Raw genomic sequence first — 20,984 nt, 5'->3', positions numbered from 1 at the left:
GGTCCCTTGGCTCTCAGATTATTCCAGGGAAGTGACTGAATGGCTCTTAATTAGTTGAGCTAAAACTGGAGCAGGGACAGTTCTAAGAATGGATCCACTGTACATTCCACTTCCTGCACCCAAACTCCAGCACTCTGATTTACTGGTAGGGTTCATTGTGTTCAGTGAGACTGGGGAATATCATGGCTTTGGGGTTTTGTTCTGGTTGTCCTCAAATCCACTCAGTTGTGTGATTGTGAAGCAGCTTTTCTCCCTACCTGTGGGCCCAGTTTCTGCTGGGGATACCTGGGGTGGGCTCTCACAGCTCTGGAGGTGTTCAGCACCACTGAGAACCTGAACAAGGCTCTCCCAAATCTCACCAAAGATGTTTTCCTCCTGCACACCCTTTTACTGAGCACTAAGAAAGGCACTGACCCCTTTTTTCCAAATTTGAAGTTCATTTCAGTGAAATATCTGTGCAGAAACCCCTGTAGAGATGGAAAACTCTAAAATACAAGTTCCATTCTCGATAATGATCAAATTCCTGTAGTTGCCATCCAGGAGAGGCATTTACCCATCCATCTTCATGTCTCATAAAAACAGGAAATATTTTGCTGCTTCAAGACTCCACAACATAAGAATGGCAATACTGCAGTGAACTGGAAAGCAGTTATAAGTATTCATATTTATAATTATTCATATTTATAATTATTCATATTGATCTCATCTCCTACTCTGAGAACAGTGAACAACATACTGGCACCTCACAATTACCTCCAGCTTTTAGGATAATCCACATTCTCCATGGATATAGAGGAAAACTCCCTTTTCATCAGATTTGCTGCTCTGCACCAGAGGGAATAAGGGAACCTGTTCTGAAGAATGGCTTTTAGAAGATGCAGGGTGGAAAATCCTATAGGCTCTGTCAGGAACTCTTCCCACTGCCACATTTTCCTCCACAGTGTATTTCCCAATTTTTTTCTCTGATTTAATTTCAGGAATTCTTACTCAGAGGATGTTTTCTTCTAGGGGCTGTACAACAGTTAAAATGACACACTGGAAGTAGACAACAGTGCCATTTAGTGTTTAGCCTCCATTGTCTTTATTTCATTTATTTCATTTCCATATTCGTAGCTCAATGAGTTCTCTATCACTCCAGAGAATTCCTTCCTTCCACAGAGTAATGCCAGGTATAATTACTACATTCATTAGCCTTTCCTGGAGTAATTGTCAGGGAAGTGACAACCATGCTCCATCAATTTCTTCTTCCTCCTTGCTTTTTCCTGCCTTCCTTCCAGGACAATTAAAGGTTCCCTCTACTTTCTCTTCCTTTATTCCCCTCCACCTTTTTCTTCCCTTTATTCCTCCACCAATTTGTTGTGGTTTTGGTTTTTTTTCTTGAAGTCCCGATCCCCTCCCTCTGCCTTTCTGTGTTGATCCCCAGCCCAGCTCTTCCACCAGCGCCGACAAAAGAGCCGCCCTCGCGTCTCAGGGTCAGGCTGGAGCAGAAATTCAGAATTGCCACATGCTTTCTAACATTGTGCTGTGCCTTCCTGTTCTTGGAGAGGGGAGGAGACAGGAATCTGCTGCCCAGCCTGCGTCACAGGACGTGGGCACGCTCCAGGACAGCAAACGCAGAGATGGAGCAGTTCTTGTTATTATTGTTCTTGGTTTTGGGAACTCACCTCGCTGAAGCAACACTCGGTGTCCCCAGAGACAGCAAAGCTGTCACTTGTTGTTAGCACATCAGACAGCTCCTGCTCTCAGAGGAGTCATGAGTGAGGCTAGATTTAAAAAACAGAGCGAACTTGGGCAGAAAAAGAACAATGAGCAGGGATGCCAAAATACAGTGCAAGACCACGTTATGGCATTGTCAGCATATCTGAAACCAAGAAAAGCTGAAAATCTCATAGGAGACCAGAGAAAAGAATTCAAAATCACGAGGGTTCCAACAATAAACTTTAAGCTTTGAGAATGAAATTCAAACATCTGTATTTTTTTAAAGAACTCCCCCGGTTTTTAATACGTCCATTGGCAAAAATTAAAAAGTCTAAGTAAATAAAGAAGTTCAGCAGGCATCACTAATCTGCCCACTGCCTTCCTTTGACATTTCCTTTAATTAATTAATTAATTAATTAATTTCCTTTCCTGATATTCACTGTGGTCAGCTTCTTCCCATTTCCCCAACTCTCTGCTCTGCTGGGCCTCCAAAGTCCCACACTGGCCTTCGATCCCTGCCCTAATCCACCACTGCAATTAATCTAATCACACTGCACACCAGTAGCCTCTATTAAGATTAAAGATAATCTTGCTATTTCACAAGATTAAAAAAGCCAGAGCCAATCCTAACATTGCACATTACTCCACCTATTCTGCATAAATTCTGTTTCATGAATATTAGAAAAGAGGAGGGCACTGGTAATATTGTTATCTTTTAAAAGCAGAACTGAGAAAAGACACGGCAGCCTTCTGGCTTTTTGTCTGATCTCTCACCTACTCGAATTTGGCACCAAAAAAAGAATGGAAAGAAGTGCACATGACTTCCACATCCTCATTGTTACATCATGAAGGATGAAACAGCAGATTATGTACAGCTCACAGTGCTGCTGTGCTGTGTGCAACTCTTTCCTTGCATAAAAAAATGCCCTTCTCAACAAAACTGTGACTCATGAAAAAATTGACAGATACCAATGAAAACAGCGATAGACTCGTTTCATAATGGGGCCTGTTACTGTGGACTCTGACATTCTCCTGCTGAGTGTTTTTTTTTTTTTTTTTTAATACAAATGATACAAATTTAGCATGTAGATCTTTAATATTCTATTTTTGGATTACGATTTTCATTGCCGAAATTTTTTCAAGACGACATCTACAAGAAAATATCTTTGCTGTAGGAAAAGTGGGCTCTTGCTGCTGAAGGGTTTCCCAGCACTTCAAGCGCTGTCAAGAATTCCTGCCCACGCCAGCTGTGCTGTAATCACTGTTTCTTAATAAATCAGTAATCCTGATCTAAGAAAATAATTCCTCAAATGTCATTACCTGTGTCAGAATGCAGCTTGCATAACCTGGTGTGTTACCCTGTCTAAAAACCCGAAGCAGTGCAAGGATTTCAAGTGTGGGTTTTATCCAAGGGGTTGGATTCCTGCAAAAAGCCTGACACCAGAGCAGATTTTGGGAACACAATAGATATCCTGGTGAAGTTGGCCACACGAGGAACAAAATTTGGGCAGTGCCCAAAGGAAGGTGTGCAAGGAACCCTCCTGAGTTTCCTGCTCATCCTGGCCTAATGTTCCTCCCCGTGTCACAAAAACAATCCAGCAGTTTGGGACAGCTGGGGAGCTCACATCACAAATAATGCTCCAAAAGCTGGCAAAGCAGGGGTGGGATTTGCTTCCAGCAGCATTTATTGTTACTACTATTATTAATATAATAATAACAATAATGACCCAAAGAAACAAGGTAGGAACTACTAATTAGGCTTCCATCAGATTTTTAAAAATTATTTTGCATTGCCCTACTAATGAGAAATACATTGAAACCATTGGTAAAAAAACCTGAGCCTTTCAATGGAATTCTTGAATATTTGCTTTTTTCCTATTTTAAATTCAAGACCTGAATCTTTTGTAGCACCAATTTGGAAAGTTGTTCTGTAGTCAAATGAACAATTCCTATTTAGATGAGATCTTTACTAAAGAATCCACTCCAGGCCAGTTCCAGCAATTCTGGCAATAGCTGTAGTGTAAATGTAAAAACACCCAAACCAAATGCAGGAAAATAAACCTTTTAAATGGTGCTTATTTCAATCAGAGAACTGATTTAATGTGAAACCCTTTTGTTTTAGATAAGGCTTAAAGTTTCATCTTGTTTATCATCTCAAACCATCTTCAGCAACAGCTGGAAATTGTGAAAGTGAAAGCACATCTGCAGAACTTTTGTTTCCACATTCTCTAATGTTGTTCTAGGCAAAACTCAGAAAGTCTGCACCTCAAAGCACCCTCAAATATTCACTCATTTGTAAAATTCAATTTATATTGCCAATACTAGGAGATATTGAAAAGAAATAAAACACTTGCCTGTTTTTCTTAGTATTTCTAATGATTTCAATCCCCACATACGTTATCATGCCTTGATGTACAAACAAGGCATCTCAGATATGCAGATTAAGGGCAAATGTTGGAATCTGGGAGTGACAAAAGAGAAGAAAAACAGTGAAACCCTTGCAGAACTTTAGTGACTCCATGAAATAAATCCATCCCCTCTCACTTTACCTTTAGGGGAATTGGAGCATGGCATCATTAAGTCAGTGCAAGAACTTAGTTTTACACATAATACCTGCTAGAAAACAAATAAATATTTTATATTTTCCTCACCCTGAAGGGAACGAGACCCTCTGCTGTGGGCTCTTCAAAATTTCTCACTGAATATGGTCCTGAATAAGTTTAGAGAATACAGATAAACTCTGAGTAAATAAAGCAACCTTTTGCCCTCATGTACTTCTGTACTTGCTTATCTATAGATTTCTCTGGGTGTAACTGAAAATAAAATTTGGGTTTCTTATTTTTTTTTTTACATTCATAGGTAGGATCAAAAATCAATTTAGCAATGCACCACATAATAACATGCTTCTATGAAGCTTAAAAACTGAGATTCAGCATAAAATATTGTAGCTGAAATACCACTGTAGGGAACAGCAACTCCAAGGAAAACACATTTGAGATGAAAGGATAAACTCTCAGTTTTATTTACTGTAGACATAAAAAGTCAGGACCTAAACCTATCATGAGGAAATATGTACATTATGAAAGGCAGTAAATAGAAGTGGCTGCATTTTTCCACAAGCCCCCATATTAGATAGCACCACAAAGCACCAGGTCCAGGTAGTAAAACCTGTTTTTCTGACCACCCCTACTAGAAGATCTTGGTGTGAGTGTTAAAGCCTGTAATTAACATTTTTCTTTCCATAGTTCCTTTTTTTGGTGGAACAATCTGAGTCTTTTGGTAGCCTGACATCTCTCTCACAGCACTATGGTTGAGCACTTAGTTCACAGCAATATTCAAATATTCCCCTAGCACAGGGAGTGAAAATGTTCATCAGTCTGTGGGCATACAGCTGGCAGCCTGAGTTCAAAGCCTCTCAAACTCCAAAATTGCTGCTACACAGCCACAAATACTAACAGCAGTTACACAACCTCTCTGTTCAATAAATCTAAACAAACACACAAGTACTATGGACTTCTCATGCAATATCATAACATAAAAATCCCATTTTATGCAATGCGCTGTAATCATGCATTGTGTAAAAAGTTTAAGACGAGATCATAATTCTGGGCAGGACTGCTTTGTGCAAATATGAAATTCTCTGCAAAGTAAATGCTGAAACTCGGCGGAAAAACACAAGATGCAATAAGAAATCTTCCACTGCTCTGCCTTGCCCTATAAATATTCCATACAGCTGAAGGTGCTTGGGTGCAAATCACATATTTAGAATTTTATACACATAGGTGAGTTAGAGGAATTGGAGTGGAGGTCTATAAAAATTAGAGGATTCTGGCAAAAAGGAATCTAAAATATGTCAAATCCGACCTGTGATAAAAAGGAAAGACACCAATCCCCATGGAGCTCATGAAATTCCAACAGCCCATAAAGCAGCACGAAGCAGACTATTTTATAATAGCATAATAATAGCTGTTAGAAGACCAAAAGGAGAATTCATGCCTAATTTGAAGTCTGGAATAAACTAATACCAACTGCAACATCTGCACCGAAACGTTGGCGTTTCATTTGGAGTTGAAATACGTTAAGAAATTGATCACATAAAAGGCAGACAAATAGCTCCTCCTGTTACACTGGCATTTCTTACAAGTTTTAAAGAAGAATATCTAGCACTTTAGCTGTAGCACATACTCATGGTTATTTAATTTCAGGCATTCAGTCTCACAGAGCAAGCAGCAATTCCTTCAGAGTCGACCCTCAATTCTGAGCCTGCTAAACCCACAGCCACGCAGGAATTCAGCAGTAATTGCATGGGAGCAAACTGTACACAGGGCTAAACTTTTATCACTGCAAACCTGATCCTACTGAAGCAGCACATCCACCACTGACCTCAAGGAAGCTAGGATTTATTTTATTCTCTTTAAGATCCTATGCATCCTCCACTAAACCAAGAAGTTTCTTTGCTAGCGTGGAGTGTTCTGTATATTTTCTGTTGGGATATTACCTAATATTTGTTATTGTGTGTTATCAGAAATTACACAGAGCCTTTCAGCACCGCTGAGATTAGTAGGAAGCCATTCCTAACACAGGCTTAATCCCTTCCCTACACACACACATCCCCTATAAGCATGTCCAGAAGCACACACCTGTGTTCACCCCGGCAGCCATGCAGTGCTGGACATACATCCCCGGAGCTGCGGCAGCTTTGTGTTTTGTAAATTGCTAATTATCAACCAGCAGAGTAGACTTTGGGATTCAGAGACTTGAATTCATAGACTTTGTCCTGAATGTGCAGCCTGCATGGCATGGAGGAGATCTGCTTAGTCATGAGGAGAGGGGGTGGCTGATGCAAGTCCACAGAGCATCTCCTGCTAGTCCATTCCAGAAATTCACAACCCGGCTTTGGAGGTGGCTCCTTCTCCTCCCCTGTCTAAGGGGGATAGTTTTCCTATTTCCAGGGAAAGCTTGAGAAACTGCCAAGTAAAGAGAAGAGAAGAGAAGAGAATACTGCTTAGAAGTCAAGGTGTTTCTTGCTGCAAATTTGGGGATTTATTACACAAATCCCTAGCTCCATAATGCTGATTAGAATCTATGACCATTGTCAGCATCATTTATTCTTGCAAGCATAAATGGACACACTGACATTTCTGATTTCATTTTTTGCCTCAATCTCCCTCCTACATTGTTTCTCCATTGCAAATGGGGAACTCTTTGCATTCTCATGTCCTAGATCACAGAGTATTGAGAACAGGGGCAATTATTTCATTTGAGTAAGAAGATGGCCCCAGTCTTAACTAGGCTGCTCGGTACTACTGCAACACAGGTAATTAAAAATATCTATATAGTTCATGTATCATGAATTTTAATTGGAGAATGATGTCATTGTTTAGTTCAGTTCTATAGAGTGGTTTATGAGAGGGCAAACAGGCCAAATAATATAATGGAAGGTGTGGGTGGAGTGGGAGAAAAATGTGAACATCATCAAACTGACTTCAGTTCTGCGAAAGTTTCCAGATAGGAAGAGTGCAGAATAGGCCTTGCTTCATTTCCACCCCCCTCTTAATTTAAAGAGCAAAACTCTACGACAGATTTATTCTAATTTGCCCTGCAGTGTGAGAAGGGTGACAACTTTGCAGCAGGAGGAAGAGGAAAGTCCATGTTGCAGCAGAAGAGCTGATGCTGAAGTAGAAACTGAATGTTTCCTATGGTTGCCACATTTATTTTCTCCTTTTATTTCCTTATACCTGCAAGACCTGGGAGTATCCCAAGCCCACTCACCACAGGGCTAAGTACCAGGGTGATAATTTGCTTAGCACCAGCATTTTCTGCATTGTCCCTGGAACCTGAAAGCAGCAGCACCACTGGGAAAAGGTGGACTACCCTACATTTAAAACAAAGTACAACTGAAAAAACTCCCTGGGCTCTTCCCTTTGTGGAAAATAAAAAGTGGAGGGGAGGAAGAGACAAAAGAAATAGAAAAGGTTTATCATTTAATGCAGGAATCAATTTATGTTTCATATTCCTGAGAAACCAAAGACAAATCTTACGGCTCTTTCATTTCTCATTCTGCCTTGGAAAAGCCTCCACAGGGAAGAAGACGGGGGCAAGGAGGAGATTTTTTCCACAAGTACTCTGTAAATGAAGTCCTTAAAATTGACCTGTTAATGGGAACCCCCAAATTCTGTTTGTGGCATGAGGAGCAGGACCTGAGGACAATTTTCTCTTGCTTTGGATTATTTCTAACTCCTTCTCTTGTGAGTTCACAAAAAGTGAACTGATACACAAAGAACATTTGGCATAAAGTACCTGAAACCCAGATCCTGCTGTTAAAAAGCTGCACACCATTATGGAAACAGAGAGGGAAATAATTAGCACTTATCATCTAAAATCAGGCTGGATTGAATAAACCTATTAGTGATTTAAAAATGAAACCAGAAGCAGTAACTAATGGAAAGTATTGTATCCAAGACTTCAAAAGAACCTAGCATGGAGAATTTGTAACTGTGGGATGATTCCTCTTGAGTAACTGCACTGGCAACTTTTACATGGGAATAACCCTCGTGAAAAAAACTTGTAAAAGAAACTCAGATTCTGAATATCAAACACGCACAATTCGTGATTCACAGTTATGCTGCTAAAAAGGGCTAGGAAATACATTCAACTCCACTCTAAGCAGATTATATTTTAAAAAAATCCTGAAGAGGGCCTCACCAATCAAGGTGAAAAAAAGTATTAAGTTTACTTTTCATTATTTAGTCCAGCTTTGTACAAGACAAGAGTTTTCACTCTACTTTGAAATTTTTTCTTGTTTTTACAATAAAATCGTTTTCAAAATTTCAAAATTAATTTCATTAGCCATTACTATAAGTAGGAAATTACATATAAAGTAATTGAAACAGTGCCTTTAAATTTAAAGTGCCCATAAATTTATTTTATTGACTTTGAAATGGACTTATGGTTATTTTAAAAGGTCCACAAAAAGGTCAGATTTAGAAGCACTGTTGATAAGGGGTGTATTTATCAGTCCAATAAGGAAGGTTAAAAGGCATAGCTTCAATATCCTTCAATTAAATTCTAATACTTCACCACCTTCATATCAGAATTCATTATAGGAAACACAAATTTATATCAGGAAAAAATATTATTTGTCTATTCCGCATTATAATGAAAGTTTTACTGAATGCTGATGTTAAATGCATTGTCTAGGAATTTGGCTTTTCTAAGGAACACAGACCATCTTAAGGCTGTTCAGAAGTATGGAATCTCTGAACCACTACAAGTTAGTGAGATATTTTACCAAACTGATGCCTAAAAACACTCCAATTCAAAAGCTGTCTCTGTAAAAATACGTTTATATTATATTTCGGATTGGTTATCATTCAAAGTCAGTGCCAACTATTTTTTTCAGCTCACTCTCCCCTTGACAAGCCCATGCTTATATTGTGCCACATGCTTTAGCACACTGCTAAGAGTGATTTCTTGTAATCTCATAATTAAATCTCTAAGCAATTTTTGCACCTTTTTTTTTTTTTTTTTGGTGACAGCCAAAGTGAATAATGTTGTCAAACACATCACTTGATGCACCAAATTCTGATATTAATGAGGGCACCCCATGTGAAACTTCTTTTCAAAGGAGAGCACTGAGGATCATATGTCACAGTCGCTTGGTGTGCACTGGGAATTGTTAGTTAACTAGTAACAAATTACAGTAACCTTTTAAAAGGTAAATCACTTATTAAATGATGGACTAATTGCTACCAGAAAATAGAAATTTTTAAATGGAACATTATAATCGTGTTCTACAACAAAAGCCTGTTCAAAGATGGGGCAGCAAGTCACAAATACAAATCCAACCCAAACTCCTGGTTATTGCAAGGAGAATTATAACTGATCCATCTGATTTAAAGGAACCTAAGCGCCACAGGACATCCAGAAATTGATAATTCCCTGAGCTTTTAATCACAATAAATGCCAGCCTTACATCACTGATATTAATAAACGCATCCCTGTTAAGTCAGCATAGTATTGTCGTGTATACACAGGGCCACAAAGTTACAACACCACAGGAACTTGCACTCTCTAGCTGCAGAATACCCTGGGGAGAAATGACACCAGGAAGATTACAAAACGCTCCTGCGAACCTGAGGCATGCCATCAAGACACAATATATTTCAACATAGCATCTCAGTTGTTGCAGGCTGAGAGAGGCTGCCCGACTTTCTGCGATTGGGAAATTGTAAAAAGAAGAAAAAAAAGAAAGGCAGTTCATTCATTAGGAGAGCAGCCAGGTGAGCCCAGCGCTGCCCTGGCGGTGCTTCCCCCAGGGGCGGCAGGAATGGACGGCGTGCAGCGGATCCATCCGTCCGTGCACGGATCCCCATCACCTCCGCAGGGCGGGACATCGCCCCTCCAGCCCCGAGCATCCTCCGCTGCCCGGCTGCTGCCGGACCCGGTGCAGCACCATGGACACAGCGCCCGGGCCGGAGAGCCGGGACCGCACCGGGAGCGCACCTGGAGCGCGCCGGGATCGCACCGGGATCGCACTGGGAGCGCACCGGGAGCGCACCGCGATCGCACCCACCTGGAGCGCGGCCGGGGCGCTCCGGGCACCGCATCCCGCCCGCACCGCCCGCACCGCCCGCGGCTCCGCTGCCGCCGGGGCCGCTCCGCTCTCCGCGCTCCGCTCTCCCCGCTCCGCTCTCCGCGCTCCGCTCTCCGCGCTCCGGAGCCGCCGCCGGCCCGTCCTGCCCGACCAGCCGAGCATCCCCGGCGGGGCTCCGCGGAGCGCCCTGCCCTGCCCTGCCCGCCCCGAGCCCCGGCGGCCCTGCCCGCACAGCCCGGGCTCCCCCAGCCCCGCCGCTCCCTCACCTCGGGGCCGGTCCCCGCAGCCCGCACTGACCTGGCGCTGTCAGTTCTCAGCGGGAGAAACTGTTCCCTTCAGCGGGATAAACTCCCCCGCTCGGCCCGGCCTCCCGGGCAGGGCCCGCCTCCCCCGGCACCGCCTCCCGCCGGCCCACGGCGGGGCTGGGGCGAGCGGGGCCGGGCCGGGACCGGCCGGGACACGGGACGCGGGGATGGGATACGGGATACGGCGATACGGGGATACGGAGATGGGATACGGGGATGCGGATGGCGATGGGATACGGGGAGCGGGGCTGGCGAAGAAGAGCGGGCGGGAGAGGAGCGGGCAGAGGAGGACGAGGAGCAGCCGCCGCTGCTGTCCCCCCGCTGTCCCCTCGGGCCGGCCCGCAGCCCGACCGGGCCCCTCCGGGCCCGCCTGTACCTGAGGGCAGAGCCCGGGCCCCGCAGCGCAGCTGGAATTTGATCTCTGCTCCCTGTAATCTCCCGTAACTGAAAATTCACTTTTTCCGCCTGCCGGCTGCTTTCTCTTTTGCCTTGCCATTCTCCAGGCAGCTCCGCTCTGCGCTGGGTGGTTTGGCTGGGTCACCTCACGTCAGGCTGTGTCCTGCTGTGACAGGAGTAAAGGCTTTTCTGAAAAGGTACTTAGCAGTAACAGAGGTAAAGCAAATGCTTTTTCACTTTTTTCTTTTTTTTTTTTTTTTTTTTTTTTTCGCCCGAGATTATCTCTGGGCGCTCTCCCCCCGCTCCCAGGAATGCAGAGCCGAGCGCTATAGGCTGTGCTCGGTGCCTCTCCAGAGGCAGCAAGCCCCGACAAGCCTGTCACCTCCTCTATCTCAGCCTCTGAGGCTTTGAAAAAGAAGTTAGATGTGGAAAAAAAGGCATAAGATCAACAGGCTTTCGAGAGTCATCCTGGAACTCGAGGTGCCCCGGGACACAACAGTTTATCTCGAAAAACTCCCGATCCCTTGGACATCACTGGAAGGTTGAGAGGATCCCAAATTTGCCTCATTATGGTTCTTAGTCATCAAACGTTTTGAAAGAGAGCCCACATTTGCATTATTATTTGTATACTGAAGGCAATTTATAGATTAGGGTTGAACACGTCAAAATACCTGGACTACCTACAGATACTAACTTTGCCTCCAGCCTTTTGTTTATGAGAACAATCTCTGTCTGCAGAGGCTTGAAGCCTTGTGTTAATTTTTATGAGAATTATCTGTCTATTTGTATAGGCTTGAGGTGTTACCTCTGCCTTGAGAGATCAAGGATTTTTTTTTCAATTCCTGCTTTTTCCCTTTCATCTGAATTTTTTTAGCCTTGAAAATGTAGAAATATATTTTTTAAGTGGTTATTTTTTATTGTTTGGGTTGGGTATTAAAAAAATTATCTTAACATACTGCAGTAATAACCTATTCCAGTAATACCCTGGCTCAGAATTAGAAGCCAGGTCCTGAAAACAAGTAAAACAAACCCCCAGAATTACCATGGATGAACAAAGAGGCAAATGTGGGTGAAACAATCTTAACAAAAAGAGGTTTTAAATACCTTGGTTGTTAATATTTCTACCATTTTGCAGCAATAGCTGAGATAGAGTTCCAATAGAAAGTTAAAATGAGAAGGGTCTGAGCTGGACTCTCACAGATTCCTGATTGAGCCCTGGTGAGAACAGAACTGCTGCTCCCTGTGTGAGCTGCTGGACAATTCCCCATTTAGTTAAAGTGTCTGAAGCAGAGGATCCCTCCCCAAAATCAAGGTTTTAACGTGCAAACTTTTCTGAACTCCATGCAACTGGAAGCATTCCAAAAATTGGCAAGTATTGATAACATCCAGTTGTGCCTATGCAGTCCTGCTTTGAGGCCAGGCTTTTAATAAAGGCAGAAATACAAAGCACAGTTTGGATTTTAATTAAATTGCACGGCTGAGGCAGATATATCTAAGTCAGTCCAGAGAAATCAGCCAAACACAGCTTGCACAGAAATATTACAAGTATCAGTCTATTTCTGTCCTAAGCATTATTTTCTTTAGCTAGTTCACTTTTTGAAGAGAACTCATTAAATATAAAGCAAAACCAGAACGATAACTTATGTAAAAATCACTTAGATTTTATAAATAAGCATTTTAGCAGATCGAGACAGGAAAGGATTACTTAGTTTGATTTCCTGCTTAACACAGATTTTTAGATAGGATTTGACATCTCATTAAATGTTTCTTTTAGGCAGCTAATCTTAATTTAAGGAATCAGGAGATGAAGAACTCATGCATTTTCTCTGGAAATGAAAAGCAGGCCTTATTTATAATTTGAATTATTTTGTTGGTTTTTTTTCCTTAACAAAGAGTGGGGTTTTTTCAGAGAAAGCCAATCATTTCTATATTGATAAAGAAACAAAATAGGCTACAAATACATTATCTATTCTGTAACCAAGTTGCTTTATACCGTAGTGAAATGGTCATAATAAAGACATTTATCAGTTTCTCGTAAGTTTTTGTTTGCATTGTTTGACTGTGCAGATTTTGATGATCCAGGCTTTCTCCCCTGCTTATCTGAGAGAATTGCTAAGTTTGGCTGGGACCTCTGAGAGTTATGAAACAAGAATGAAATGTCAGGCTCAGGCCTTCCTGAACCATGGGCACTTCTTCCCCAAGTTCAAAGAGAAGCAGAAAAGACTCTCTCAGCATCAGTTCTGGTTTTAAAATTAGAAGATAATTTGCCTTCACACAAGATCAATTATACTCTGTTTTTCTTATTGGGTATAAAAGCATTAGTTAATTCTTTTCATGTGAAAGAATTGCATTTTATATTAACTTTAATCAGTCCGTTTTTCATGGTGAGTCTTTTTGAAGCATTTATTGCAGCTGAAAAAAATATTATTTCTGCTTGCAGTTATTACTGACTGACTGTACATTATGTCTTTCAATTATTCAGAAAATTTGAAGTAGATTAAATTGAATCATACGGCAAAATTAGTTCTCACTGGGATGAGAAACTGAAATGAGTCCTTTGTGGAATCTGCAGATGGATAAGGGTGTTAGCAATGACAAAATAACCTCCCTTGGGCAGTTTCATTTCTCTTTTCCATATTGGTGAAGGAATTTCTGTGCAAGAATTCCTAAGGAATCCCAGGTAGGCGTTTATGGTTAGAAAAAACGAATTTACTGGAGGTGATGCTGTGATTTTTACAACTGGCCTGAAAAGAGTGGCAAGCTTACAAGGATTTCTACCCCTTCCCATCTCTGCAAAGAAACAAATTCCATCTTTTACTGCCTTTTGATGTTTCCCCTGAGTTTGTGCTCTCAGTCTCTGGGTGCACTACTCAATTTAAAATCACCACTCGTGCAGAGTGTCCCATCTGGGTGTTGTGGGATGGGATGGAATGGAGAAGTAGCCAAACTTTTAACATCTAGAGGGCAATCTCCTACTCTGAGAGTGCAGCCAGAAATCTGACAGCAGCAAGTTCTGATTGTGCAAATTGCATTGCTTTAAAGGAATGGAGTTTAAATAAGCTTAAAATGTCCTGTACTGCTGCCTTTTTTTTTAAAGTTACCCCGTGTTCTTTCTCTTGGGCCATGTAATATTTGAGTTCATATATCTGGTGTCCTTTTATTGATAAAAAGCATATCTTATTTGCCTCAGCATATCTCATTCTGTCTTTATGGGCACTTTTTGGTCTGGGAAGGCATGTTTTTAAAAAGTAAGTCATAATACCACGCCACAGTCCTATCTACAGCTTGCACACTCTTTACTCGAAGGGAATCCAGAGTTTCGGCTGCTATCAGTAGCGTTTTACACAGATACACGGCAAAGGCTGGGCTGTAAACTGCATTCCTGTGAGTGCTGGTCGAGCTCTGTGCCTGGGTGGGTGAGTTTCTCCTCGCATCCAGCAGGAGGGATAGAACCAGGCACGATGCAGATTTTTCACAGATAACTGCAGAGCGGGTCAAAACAAGAACCCCTCAAAAATGAGCCTCCTTCGCCTGAACTTCGAGGCTTGGATAAAAAGAGAACAAAATCCAAAGTATGCCTGTTTTAAATTCGCCAAAGCCAAGATCACACCAGCCTGCCTACCTCGAATTGTAATGTCTTTTTCCTGACCTTTAGTCTCTCCCCAATTCTTAACTTCTCTGATTTCATCTTGAAGGGAATAACCTCCTCTCTAGGACTGTCTGTAGTTGGATATGATATTCTTGTTCCAGTCCCTCTCTGATTAAATGGGCCCAAATTGCACATCACAGACAATCAGCAGGCAAAGAAAATACAGGAATATGGAGCTCAAGCACATGCTGATATCTGTCAGATGTGCTAATCCATCCAAAATTTATTTCTGAAGGAATCCCTTTAAAGCAACCAAAAGGTTGTTTGGAGCCTTGTTTAAAACCAGTTTATCTGAATTTCCCTGGTGATTGAGCTAAGACAGATTTATGAACGTAACTTAACTTCAGAAATCCAGATTTCTGCAGTTATACACACTTACACATCTGAGACGAGCAGCTGATGCAACCAAGGCCCAGGGTTGTGCTAATCTGAGATGGGAAGGAGGTGGCTGGGTTGTGGTTAAAGCATGGGACTGGGCTGCTGAGAGGCCTTGCTTCTATTCCTGGTCGTGTCACTGACTTCCTGTGGGTCACTGAAGTCACCCAGCTCTGTCTCATTCTGCTCATCTATAAAACAGAAATATTATTGCGTTGCTAAAGCACTGTGACACAAGTCATTGCTGTCCCTACAGTTGTTTTATGCTCATAGAAAAAATTGGTGTCAGCAGATTACAGACATATTCCTAAAGTAACTCCTTTGGGATCATTTGCTGTCTTACACAGCAAGTCAATGATTCCAGTAAAGACCAAAACCTCAAAAGTGCAAATTTTATCTTAAAATGTCTTGAGAACTTTGCTTCCATGCTCTAATTAAACATTTGTTCATGAAGAGGATTGTGTTTTCCTTGTAAGGGTATGAGAAATGTACTCACTCCCTCGTAATTTAAAAAAAAACCATTAATCCCCCCTCCCATTGTTTCTTTTAAAGGACTGGTCATTTTACTCATATATAAAATAAAAATAATATTACCTTGCTAAAGCATTGCAAGACAAGTCATTGCTGTCAATTGTTTTATGCTCATTATTTGTGTGTAATTGTATCAGCAGATTACAAGTGTATTCCTAAAGTTATGGTAATATATAATTATAAAGCTGTATCCTCCTTTGGGATAATTTGCTGTTTTATACAGCAAGTCAATGATTCCTTAAAAAAAAAGACTAAAAGACTAAAACCTCAAAAGTGCAAACTTTAACTCAAAAAACCTAGAGAACTTTGCCTCCAGATTCCAATTAAACATTTGCTCATGAAGGGGGTTGTGTTTTCCTTGTGAGAGTATGAGAAAGGTACTCACTCCCTCATAACTGTGAAAAAATAATTAATCCCCCCCTGCCATTGTTTCTTTTGGAGGACTGCTTGAAGATCTCTTGGTACTTCCATTTCCTATAACCTTTGTCCCGCTTTATAGTTTTTATACATTGTTGTGATGGAGTTAATTTGAAGCACTATTTTTAAAACCCCTGCTTTTTACATATTTTCCCCGAATCTCCAGGGTGCTCAGATGGATGTAGGAAATGCTGTGGGTCCATTACATGCTGATGATGCTGTAGAACAACAGCAGCTCCTAAATCCCAGGGAAAGCCATGGGATGGGGAGCATCTCCTTGTCCTGAGGATCAGTGCTCACCATTCCCATCACCACAGCTTTTATTTCTACTGCAGAGAGGTTTGAAACCAAGGAAATCAGGGTTGCTTTCAAATGTCCAGCAAATCAGGTCTGTTTACTCAAATGCTTCAGCACATTTTGGAATTATTTAGGGTGGATATAAGTAATAAAGACTGAAAGAGAATTAGATGACAATCAGATTATCCTGTAGATTTATTTATGTTTGCTGAAATGCCTTCATGAGCCTTTACAGCAAATGGGTTTCATGGCTTTTGATAAAGGACCAAAGACTGAATAAAGCAGTTTCTTGATTGTCTTTGTAACTAAAAGACATTATTATAATACTAAATATCCCCAAACGATGTCATTTTAGCCATGCTAGTACTGAAAGAATCACCAGGAGTGGCACAACAATAAAATGGGAGCAGCCTTTTCTTACATCTCACAAATTGTGCTGCAGAGGCTTCTTTGTCCACAGATGTTGTGACCTAACAAAATCCACACCAAACTCTGCCCTTTACCCAGGCAGGAGTGTGAGATCCAGACAGAGCTCAGTGAAAAATTCTCCCAATGTTTGTCCTATTAGGGCACCAAATTTATCTTTTTTTTTTTTTTTTTTTTTTTTTTTTTTGTGTGTGTGTGTGTGTAAATGCTGAACCCGAAGGCCTCAGATGAGATTTTGTAAGTGTAATAAATATCCCCTTCCTCCATGATTAAACCTCATCATAAAAATGTGCAGGGAATTCTGCTGGGCAGAGAAACAGTAACTTTAATCCTTACTTGAATTATGTCTTGCAGAAGTACAAGAAAACAAAATATGGCCAGGCAGAGCAGCTTGAAATAGGTGTTACATTAAAGGCATCATGTTCCAGCCATGCAAATTGTTCTCTTGGTTTGTCTGCTCCCTTTCTGAACTGACTCTTGTTAGTCTTTCAAATAAGTCATTATTTTCATTTAAGATCTGAAGACTCCTAAAAAATAAAGTTAATAACTGGTTGTTAGTGTGGGCTGAGCATTAGAGGATGCCAGGTAACTTGAGCAGTGAATCAGGGGCTATTTTTGGGAGAAAAAATATTACAATAATTTTCAGGAAATAACCTTTTTGTTCCAAAACAGCTGTCATTGAACACTATTATATCTACAACAATTAAAATTATCTTTGGTAACTTTTAGTGTTTGGCACTGCTCCATTATTGTTCAGTTAAATATTTTTCAAGTGTTTTAGGACTTCTGCCCACTGTGTGCCTGAAACCCTTCATCATCACTGGAGAAGCTCCTGGCTTTGTCATGTTGTGCTCTCTCAGGATATTTGACAATTTCTGTGGAGCTTTTTGCCATTCTATAGTAACAGCCCTTCTGCTGACTCAACCCGAGCTCTATAGAATTTGCCTCTTCATGTCAAGGGTTGAATGCCAAAAAAAAAATTAAAAATTTAAAAAAAAAGTGCTAGCTAACATATAAAGTGAATTAGGAAGCATGTGCAAACATCCTGGTGAATTTAAATAGCTGGTTGGATCAGAAATGGAGGAAAAATAACCCTGGGTCAGGAACAACACACAAAGCAGCCAGAAACCTGGTATTTCTAATTTGGGATATAAATACTCCCTGCTAAAAATTTCTTTGTTACAAGATGTAATTGATTAAATAAAGGCAGGTTTAGGGTAGGGGGTGGTGTTGGTTGATGGCTTTAATATATTTCAAACCTCAATTTTAAATATTTCCGCGTTGCTGGGATTTTTTATTCCCTCAGATTGTAACTAGCTGATAATGCAAATAACAGTTTTTGTGTTTCTCAGAACCAAATCTGAGTTATTTTTGTTGTAATAGCACTTTTGACTGCTCTCTGTGGCTCCTCAGTGTTAGCAGAGGAGAGCTGAAAAAACTCTTCAAAAAGTTTTTTATACACATGTAAGCTTTGGTAATTCTTTATTAATAGCTCATTTGCATACTATGGAATGTTTACTTTTATTTGCATCAGTTAATATAGAAGCATCCCTTCAATGGGACGTGGAGCAGATGTCATCAAACTCATTTTTTCGACAGAAGTTTTTCCTCTGTGAAGTTCATTAACAGTATTTTCTTACCCTGTCGTTGTGTGAGTAAAACAATGCAATTGTGGGGATTTACAGAGGCCATTGTGCTGATTTCTGGTATTTCAGTTTCATATAAAGCAATAAATAACAAAATGTAGCAGTTCAGTACACCATGGAGCAGAACCTGGCAGCCCACTGTTGTTCCAGTGAACTAAAGTAAATTTAATATAAACTCTCCTACTTTTATTTGAAAATTGTGGAGATTTGGGCCTGGCCATTGCTCTGTGCTCAGTTCTTTACTCCAGCAGCTGAACCTGAAGCCAAACCTGTGGAAGCAAAGTGCAAAAATAGGGGTAGAGTGGTAGGACAGAAAACAGGATTCGATTGGGAAATTCTCATTGCATATTATCATTTATTTTGTATTTGATTTATTCCTGCTCAAATATGCTTAGTAACAAAGTTTCCACTTATAAAAACTCTTTTTGTGTCGTGTGGAGTCTGGCCCTTTGCTGAATTTCTATTTCTAAAGAGACTTTAATTCAACTTCTAGCATCAATCACTGAAAAGCTAATTTTTAAAGGATAAAATACAGATAATGAAGTGTATCAGAAATCAAGATTATCTTATCAAAACCTCTCTCCTCAGAGTGTGACAATTCAAATTCGGTCACAATTGAAGTCACTTTTTTGGTAACAGCTGGTTTTCCATATTTTGTTTTGTTTTGTTTTGTTTTTTTCAGTAATAATTTACACCTGCTTCCAGAGAGCAAAACATCTCTTGAAATATGAGTGGAAAAAAAAGTCCAGCTTTTTCTTCCAGACAGACCACAGAAGTTTCAGCTCACTGGGGGTAGTTCTTTCTTCCACTCCTAGAAATAGAAGGGTTACTCTGAGAGGAGAGGGAAGTGGCAAAAGGAAAGATTTCTGGGGGAAAATGGCTTTTTGTAAACTGGCACTTGAGCAGCTTTGCTCTGCAAGGACATTTGTGCAGGCAGGATAAAACAACAAGAATTCACAGTGGTTTATAATGGAGTGAAAGCATAACAATAAATACCCAAGAAGGAAAAAGCAGAATTTCAGATTTAATATTCCACACAGTAATGCAGAGCAGGAGTACTGAAGGATTTTGACTTCCACTGAGATTAGAAGAACAAAAAAGATAACACAACTGCCTTTGTCTGTAGATATAGGTCCAGAAAGTTACTAGGAATTGGGAAAAAGTTCTTGGTTTTAAAGATTCAACCTGTCCCTAGGAACTGATTTATTAATCCTGCTAATCTTAGCTCAGGAGACAGAAAAACCTTGGGGTGACTGCTCTCACCTATGGAGCAGCCTTTGTGGTTCCACTTTCCTGTTTACTCATCACACAGCTCCAGGCTGGTTTTGCCTGGAGTTTTATTCACAAATGGACCTTTTTTAATTTAATGGATTTTTTTTGTTTTAGTTGGAAATCTCACCTCCATTGATATTTTACCTCAGCTTTTGTTATTTCATAACATTCCTGGTTTTTAACTTGTGTGATGTGATCTCTTATTGTCCAATCCATTTACCAGCCCAGGCTTTTTAATGGTCTCAAACTTTACTTAAGTTAATGTTTGTATTTTTGAGAAACAGTTCTTATAAAAATATCTGTTTTGTTTTGGTTTTTTTCCCCAAAGAGACAGCAGAAAAACTTATTTCCCAGAAACATTTATTTGGTTCTCTACTACTCTGAAACCACTTAAATTGAGAAAATAAATAATGATTTCTAGTAGCCAGGTGAGAGTAGGGATGTGCACAAACTGCTCTGAGATCTGTGGGTATGGCAGCAAATTCATGAGTTAAATTCACCTCTTTCTCTGTATTATCTTTCCATCTTTTAAAATTGATTATCTAAATATTTGATATTTGTGTTTCTCCAATATCTGGTCGAGTTATTTATAAGACTATATTTGGTAATTCCCTCACAAGTCTAAACCCCATTTTACAGGTATTTCTTCTGAGTGTTGTTGGCTTCCAGCTACGCTTTTCCTTCCCACTTTCCCACAGCTCTGCTTTTCCAGAAGCCAATTATCCGTTCCCTTTAAATTTAAATAATAACCATTGAGCTGGTGCTGAAGCTCTTCTGAATGACCATTTAAATAAATTATGAAACTTGCCCAGCACTCATTTCAAATTCAAATGGGTGACTCAAAGGTAGAGAGCTGCCCTGGACCTAAGCCAGTCTTAAAACCCCTTTTAAGTGAGACAGGAGTGTAATTGTTTCAGGACCTTTCATTTGCATCACCTTTTACCTCTTGGGTTTCAGCTGCAGGAACATCAGCAGCCCCCAAGAATTTTAAAAATCCTCTTTTTATTTCTGGAAAGTTCACACTAAGAGCATGAGTGGGGGGATTACAGACCAACACAAACTAGGTAGAAGAAATATTTTATTAATTTAGAAATTTATCCTTATTATGTAGGGCACAACAATAGCAACAAAAATCCCAAACACCAAACCAAAACTAAAGCAGCAGCCAGAATAATGAACAAAAAGTCGTTCCAAAGTCTTTAGACTGATTTGCACAATAAGACATTAGGAAAAGCCAAAATTAATTGAAGAAGGTTTGACTTCAGATCTCTTAAATTTGACATCACTCTTAGTAAAATCTGGATTTTCTGAGCCCTAGAGACACCCATGGATGTGCTGCAGTTTGCCTGAGCTGAGAGAAATTAATTTTCTTAATT

At 40.5% G+C, this 20,984-nt stretch overlaps 1 protein-coding gene across 2 annotated transcripts in view; it reads right to left on the bottom strand.

The window, feature by feature from the left end:
• The window catches only part of PPARG (peroxisome proliferator activated receptor gamma), a 52,893-nt gene extending 42,223 nt beyond the window's left edge, over positions 1–10,670 (bottom strand). The window contains exon 1 of one of the 2 annotated variants that reach the window (XM_014869773.2): positions 10,592–10,670. The gene's annotated coding sequence lies outside the window, so the exon portion shown is untranslated. Of the gene's footprint in view, positions 1–10,560 lie in introns of both variants that reach the window. The other variant, XM_088171695.1, reaches the window with a different exon arrangement.
• Positions 10,671–20,984: the final 10,314 nt, after the last annotated feature.

The sequence above is a fragment of the Sturnus vulgaris genome, chromosome 11, assembly GCF_052056855.1.
Source record: "Sturnus vulgaris isolate bStuVul1 chromosome 11, bStuVul1.hap1, whole genome shotgun sequence".
Taxonomy (NCBI): domain Eukaryota; kingdom Metazoa; phylum Chordata; class Aves; order Passeriformes; family Sturnidae; genus Sturnus; species Sturnus vulgaris.
This window is presented reverse-complemented; position numbering and strand designations above follow the sequence as displayed.